The sequence below is a fragment of the Boleophthalmus pectinirostris genome, unplaced genomic scaffold, assembly GCF_026225935.1.
Source record: "Boleophthalmus pectinirostris isolate CB_2022bp ecotype Guang Dong unplaced genomic scaffold, ASM2622593v1 HiC_scaffold_10, whole genome shotgun sequence".
Lineage (NCBI taxonomy): Eukaryota > Metazoa > Chordata > Actinopteri > Gobiiformes > Gobiidae > Boleophthalmus > Boleophthalmus pectinirostris.
In genome coordinates, this window is record NW_026570971.1 from 928,267 (window position 1) to 936,521 (window position 8,255).

An 8,255-nucleotide genomic window follows, 5' to 3' on the forward strand; every position below is an offset into this window, starting at 1 on the left:
TCTTCATCTCCTCCTCTTCATCTTCATCTCCTCCTCCTCTCCTCCTCTTCATCTCCTCCTCCTCTTCATCTTCATCTCCTCTTCCTCTTCATCTCCTCCTCCTCTTCCTCTCCTCTGGTCCTGATGACAGTTGGTCTTGTTTCTTCTCGTGTTTGTTCTGTGTTTGTTCTTCTGTGTTTGTTCTTCTGTGTTTGTTCTTCTGTGTTTGTTCTTCTGTGTTTGTTCTTCTGTTCTTGTGTTCGTCGTGTGGAGGATCTCAGATGGAGAAGTTTTACTCTGATCTTCTGTAAACATCCACAAACTAATGAAGGAAATAAAACTGGAGCCACGGCCTTTTACTTCTCCTCCTTTATGACTCGGAAGAACCAGGACGTGACTCCAGGTCGTGACTCCAGGACGTGACTCCAGGACTTGAGCTTGTATCTGTTTCATGCTCAGACCCTGAAAGTGTCTCCCCCCCGTGACCCTTTACTTTTGTCCATCAGTGTTCAGTCGTTATTAAACTTGTTTTCTTTGTTATAATTCCACAAATCTTCAGATTCAACACCTGTTTTTGGTCTTTACTGAGAAACTTCAGATCTGGTGTTGGAGTCAAGAGCCTGAATCAAGACCAAGACCAGGACAAGACCAAGACCTGGACAAGACCAAGACCTGGACAAGACCAAGACCTCTGAGGGTCGAGACCGAGACAAGACCACAGAGTCTGAGACCTGGACAAGACCACAGAGTCCAGAAACCAGGACAAGACCTGGACAAGACCTGGACAAGACCACAGAGTCTGAGACCTCGAGTCTGAGACAAGACCAGAGTCCAAGCACGAGACCAAGACGACCGAAACAAGACCAAGACAAGACCGAGATAAGACCGAGTCCAAGCACCTTCAAGACCGAAACAAAACCGAGACAAGACCAGATCTAAATGTGGTTGAGTCCGAGATGAGACCAAAACCGTAGAAAAAACTGGTCTTTGGACTTTAACACTGATCAGATTTTCTTTGGTCCCTGTGACGCTGCTGAACCAGGTCCAGTCGTCTTCTTTTTTTTTTGCTTCCCTCACGTTTGGTTCTCGTCAGAGCTGCTCCTGTTTCCGAGTTATTTTTATCCTGGTGAGTCCAGAGGGGGCGCTGTTACACACACACACACACACACACACACACACACACCTCCTCTCCCTGTGTGTGTGTGTGTGTGTGTGTGTGTGTGTGTGTGTGTCTCTGCTCGTGGGAGTGAGAGTGAATCAGACCGTGGTTCAGCTCCATCTCTGCTCTTCCTCTTCCTCCTCCTCTTCTTCTTCTTCGTCTCCAGGAAAAACTCCAGTTCACAAACTCTGCTGAGAAGAAAAAGAAACGAGGAAGAAACGAGGAGGAGAGAAAGAAAATGTTTACAAGACGTGAATCTGTGACTATTTTACTCAAACAAAACCTTCGTCTTTTGCTCTTCTGCTGTTTGTTGTGTTGATCAGGTGAAGGAGAAGCAGGTGTTTCTGTGTCTGTTTCTTTCTCTCTTTACACTTTAAACACAAATGACTTTCCACAACTTAAAATAATCAAAATAATCAAAATAAAGACTCGAGTATTTTAAACTGATGAACTTAAACGTCACAGTTTTCCAGAAGGTTAAAGTCTGGATGAAGCTGTTTTTCTTAGTGAAAAAGAACTTCACACTTCGTTACTGATGATTGTGTTTGTGTCAGTGTTGATTTATTCTCAGTTCCTTCAACACACGAAACACAGAGAAAATAAAACTAAGACACAGAAAATATCTTCACTTTACAGAAACATCCACAAGTGAAACTCGTCTGTACAACAGCAGCAGGAGCCAAACAGCGGCTTTTATTTCACATTTTCTTTACACTTTTCTCTTTTCTCTCTTTTCTCTCTTTTCTCTCTTTTCGCAGCTTCTATTTTCTCTCTTTTTTCTACTTCCGGGGTCAAGGTAAAAAGTCACACAACACAAAAGACAAATATATTCACAAATAAAATACAAAAAACAATAACTGTGACATTGGGACACGTTTCAACACTTGAACAAATCAAATCAAAACCTTCTGACCATAAAAACAAACACACTGACATTATCGTCTGTTACACTGAACTTGCTGCTCGTGTCTTTAGAAAAGAGCTGAAGTAAAAACTCATTCAGCTCAACTCTAATATTTACATTTAGATCACAGGATGTCAAACACACGGCCCGGGGGCCAGATCCGGCCCTCCAAGACCTTTACTCTGGCCCTCAGCTGACATTTCTACTCAAATATTTTAATTCTATTTTTTTATTAAAATGTTGTTAATTTTCTGTGGTGTTTATCACAGCAGCGTCTCCAGCGTCTCTGTACGTGGCCCCTCCCACCAGAGCAGCACAAATGAAGACTTGTCTCTTTCCAAACGTCTTAAAGGACGATCGTTTTGACTGTTGACCGTGACACCCTCATCAGAAAAATGTCCAACATGAGAAAAGTGGAGCCGAGTGCAATTTTACAACAAAAAAATGGACTTATTCATGTTTACAGACAAGTTCATGTTCAAACTTTGTGTTGAAATTGTATTTTTCTTAAAGTTTCAGGTTGTTCATAATATTATAATATTTTGTAAAAGAAAGAGTTCATCAATTCAAAAAAGATTTGTGTAATAGATTTGTGTTTCTCTGCACAAATATTTGAACTTCTTGTTATTTTTGGGGTTTATATGACATGAGTTTTCTGATCCAGACACTTTGGATCAAAGTCGGTTGGACTCGACCCCGGAACAAAAAGACTCTGACTCTCCTGCCTTAGAGTTTTCAAACCATTTTCAGTTCAGTTTTATTTGTAAGCCATGATTTTTGTACATCATCCATGTTCTTCTTCTTCTCTGGGGTCGGGTCTCGGGGGCGTCAGTCTGAACAGAGACTCCCAGACTTCCTTCACCCCAGACACTTCCTCCAGCTCCTCCTTTTGGACCTCGAGGTGTTCCCAGTCCAGTCCAGAGACATCGTCCCTCCAGTGTGTCCTGGGTCTAAGCTCCTCCCAGTAGAAGCTCCTCCCAGTAGAAGCTCCTCCCAGTAGAAGCTCCTCCTCCTCCCAGCTCCTCCCAGTAGAAGCTCCTCCCAGTAGAAGCTCCTCCCAGTAGAAGCTCCTCCCAGTAGAAGCTCCTCCCAGTAGAAGCTCCTCCCAGTAGAAGCTCCTCCCAGTAGAAGCTCCTCCCAGTAGAAGCTCCTCTGCAGCTCAGGGAGGAGATCTGGAGGTTCTGAGCTTCACCTGAGGCCTGAACATAAACTACAACACTTACGACTTTTTCCATTTCCAAAGGATCGAGCTGTGAAACATTTTTGACCAAATAAACTTTTGTCCAGTCGACAAACTGAATTTCTCCTTTTTGTCTTTGCAGAAAAAAGTTTCATATGACAGAAGCTCCTCAACCCCACGAGAACAAAACCAGAACATTTCAACCAAAACACAGAAACACGACGTTCAGAAGAAACGACTTCGAGGAAAATGTCACTTTCACTTTAGTCTCTTCAGTTTTGGACAGAAACTTTACGTTTGTCGACTATTTTGAAATGAAAAGCAGTTTATTTTTTCCAGACGTGTTTCCCGACTTTAAACGATCTCGAGTTTAAAAGTGTCTTTGTTTTATTTGATGAAGTCGTCCACAAAACTCAAATCTCACCTCTAATTAAAACAGAGCAGAGATTTTTTTAAATTAAACACAATAAAATAAAACATTTAACAAAATACAACAATAAACACAAAAACAGAACAAAACTACAACAAAAAAAAAAACAAGATCAAAATCAGATCAGAACAGTTTAATATTGGACTTTGTTTTGTTTTCTTTTCCATTTTTGTGTTTGTTTAAAAAATAAAAATCTAAACTGAATAAAACGATGATGTAAAACGTCTGAAATGCTCCGTTGATTCTTTCTGTTAATGTTTTTTTTTTTTTCTGCAGCATTTTCAGATTTTCAAACGTCAAGTGCAAAATAAACAGGAGCTGTGATTATTTTTAGAGACGGACGTGATTCAGACGTGACTCAGGAGCCGCCCACACACAAGAGCCAGGAGCCTCCAGAACATCTGAAGAAGAACAAGAAGAAGAAGAAGAAGAAGAAGAAGAAGAAGAAGAGGAAGAGGAGACGGAGCAGCAGCGCCGCTCAACCAGAGGGCGAGAGGTTCAGTCCACAGACCAGACGACACCGACCATGTGACGCTCGTGAACCAGACTGAACGACACCGTCTGAGTTCTTTTCATGATGTTTGCAGCTGCGTGAAAATGAAAAACAGAAGATGAAATGTTACGTGTTGTTTTTAAACGATTATCGACATGTCCCAGAATAAATCCAGCCCTGCAGCTCCGACAGTTACAGACTCCAGTGTCTTGCCCAAGGACACAATCGACGGTAAAACACTGAATCATCTCCGGGGCGTTTATTTGTTTCAGTCACTTCACAGACCAGGCTTTTATTTGAGACCAGGTGGTGTTTTGGAGATTAATTTTTTCCTCACTAAAATCTTTCTCAGCAAAACTGGGAAATTCTGGTCCTTAAATTCTTTTCACCCAAACTGACGATAATTTACAGTTTTTCTCCGATGTCCTGGTGGCTCCTTTAACTTTACTTCAGACAGATTCTTGGCACCTCGTCCCTTGTCTTTCTGTTTGACGTCTTTTTCTGTCTTTTGTTCTGACGCTGCAGCAGCTACAGTCACATCACTGCTTCCTTCAATTCAAGTTATTCAACCAAAACTCTTAGACTGAAAAAAACAACAACATCTCGTTAAGTTAAAAAGAATAAAATGAAAAACATTTGAATTTATCTGAGTTGATTCAACTTGAAAAGTGTTTTTCTTCATTCAAGCAACATTAGAATTTGTTTCTTATTTAAGTGCAAAAAGTTATATTTTCATATACAGTATATATATATATATATACTGTATATATATATATATATATATATATATATATATATATATATATATAATATATATATATATACATATATATATATATATATATATATGTATATATATATATATATATATATATATATATATTATATATATATATAATATATTATATATATATATATATATATATATATATATATATATACATATATATATATATATATATATATATATATATATATATATACATATATATATATATATATATATATATAATACGTATATAATATATATATGATATATATATATACATGTATATATATATATATATATATATATATATATATATATTATATATATATATATATATATATATATATATATATATATATATATATATATATAATATATATATATATTATATTTGATTTTCTTCTGATTTTCTGAAAAAATTAACAGAACAAAACATGAAACAATGAACACGACACAGAAAGAACAAATGTGACAAACACCAGCCAATGTTTATATATTATATATATATATATATTATATATTATATTTAAATGTAAATGAGGTTATGGCTCATTCATTACAGAACATCAAAGATCCATTTTCAAATTAAATCCAAATGTTATTTTGTTCCATTTTTAGAGTTTCATTTATAATTTCTGATCAGTCTTTGTTTGTTGGTCCTTTTCTTTGTGAAGGTCTTTTTTGCTGCAGATCCTCTGTTCATGCAGATACAAACACGTGTGGGGATATTCACATCATTTAATGATATGGAGATATTTTTAAAACTCAGTTGGATTCTGACATATTGTTCATACCAATAAAATGTTTATATTTCATTCTGATTCATTTGGTTTTGTTTGCATCGTCGCTCGTCGACTGTGCTGCTCCGTCTTTTTTACGTCACTTGGTTCACGGAGAAAAACACACGACACTTTTATTTATTTACACTCACACATTTGAATAAAAATCTGGATAATAAAATAATAATAAATAATAAAAGTGTCTGAGGTTTGGAGGTGGGAGGCAGCGCCCTCTGCTGGACTCAACACACAACCTCACTCTGAGCTTAGTGAAATAATATTTAAATTTGGAATAAAATTGGGAAAAAAAAAGTGTTTCTTTTTTATAAATGATGTGGAACTTTTGGACAGAATTCTCCCCGTGTGATTTCATCTCCACTTTCTGTCATTTTCAACATGTTTTTCAACTTTTGCTTCTTGATTTGTGTAAATCTATAATTTATTTTTGACAGTGGAGAAGATCAGGGACAGAAACTATTATTTTTTAGAAAGTGTCAAACATTTATTGAATTTTTTGAAACAGTCTAAACCAACTTCATTGTTATTGTTTTTCCAAAATTATTATTTTATTTATTTTTATTATTTATTTTATTATTTTATTTATTGTATTATTATTATTTTTATTTATATTATTATTAGTAGTATACAGTATTTATTATTATTCTGTTATTTCTTGTTTTGTTAATAATAAAAGTGTGTCCACGTGTGTCTGAATCTGATCTGTTTACACAAGAATAAAAATATGAATGAAATTAAAAAACATCATTTATATTTACCCAAAGTTTCCTCCCTGAAGTGAAGACGAGACGATCAGATCTGGAGCCTCGTCTGTTTCTTCTTCTGTGACGTTAAAACTGTGACGTGTTTTTTTAATTTCTGACGAGTTTCTGTCGTTTCAGAATCATTCGTTACATCACAACATGACTGAGTTTAAAATGTCAAATATGACACAAATATTACAACAACTTTAACTTTAAATTTCATCAAAACAACTGAGCAAAGATACTGAACTTTTCCACCAAATATGGACTAAACCAGGACTAAACAGGACTAAACCAGGACTAAACCAGGACTAAACCAGGACTGAACCAGGAGGACTAAACCAGGACTAAATCTGGACCAAGTCTGGACTAAACCAGGACTGAACCAGGACTAAACCAGGACTAAACCAGGACTAAACCAGGACTAAACCAGGACTAAACACGGACTGAACCAGGACTAAATCTGGACCAAGTCTGGACTAAACCAGGACTAAACAAGGACTGAACCAGGACTAAACCTGGACTGAATCTGGACTAAGTCTGGACTAAATCAGGACTAAACCAGGACTGAATCAGGACTAAACCAGGACTAAACACGGACTGAACCAGGACTAAACCAGGACTGAAGGACTAAATCAGAACAGGACTGAACCAGGACTAAATCAGGACTGAACCAGGACTAAACCAAACTAAACCAGGACCAAATCAGGACTGAAGCAGGTTTTTGGTAGAACACGTTTAATGGGATTGAGCCTCAGGTTTGTACCAAAAGAAACTTTCTGTTACGTAAAGTTCCACCCAGAACAACAGAAAACTCCCACCGTCTGCTTCTCCTGCTTCTTCTTCTGCTTCGAGTCACTGACCTGAGTCTCCGCGGCTCGTGTCACTTAAAGTTCCCTGATCCTGAGACTCGTCCAGACCTTCTCCATGTGCTTGTGTCTTTCACCTTTAAGATCTTGAACTTTTTTACTGAATTATGGCACAAAAAACAGAACGTCACGACAACATTCGAGTCTGAGCCTCGAGGCGACGGACTCGGACTCGACCTCATGCGGCTGCAGCTTCAGGAACATCAGGAACATCAGGAACATCAGGAACATCAGGAACATCAGGAAATATATGTGAGCTCCAATGTTCTCGTCAAACAACACCAAGAACAGAACAGAACGGAGAGTCAGATCTGCGGGACGGAGGCTCTGCAGCTCCTTCTCTGGGGGTGACGCTCTGTTACTTAAATTAAATGAATCTGAGTTTTATCTGAACACAGTCTGACCAGAAGGACCTGACTGATCTGATCTGTACGAGGGCCAAACGCGCTGCGGCGACACGATGTAAAGTCAAAGTCTCAGGTCCAGAAACGACGCAAAGTCACAAAGTCAAACACAACAAGGAGCAAATGAAAAAAACGAGTCTCAAGAAACAAAAACAAATGTGTCGTCATCAAATGTGACGCAAAAAGAAACAACGTTAAAAACAAAACGATAAAAACCAAGAAAAACAAAACAATAAAAACCAAGAAAAACAAAACAAGAAAAACCAAGAAAAACAGCGGATGGAGAGAAACAGACGATAAACTCGAGTGGAACTTTTATGTTTCTTTATAAATAAAAATAAATAAATAAAAAACACATTAACAATAATTTACTCCTGCTACAGCAAAACCTAACCAGAACTAAACCAGGACTAAACCAGGTCTAAACCAGGTCTAAACCAGGACTAAACCAGGACTAAACCAGGACTAAACCAGGTCTAAACCAGGTCTAAACCAGGTCTAAACCAGGTCTAAACCAGGACTAAACCA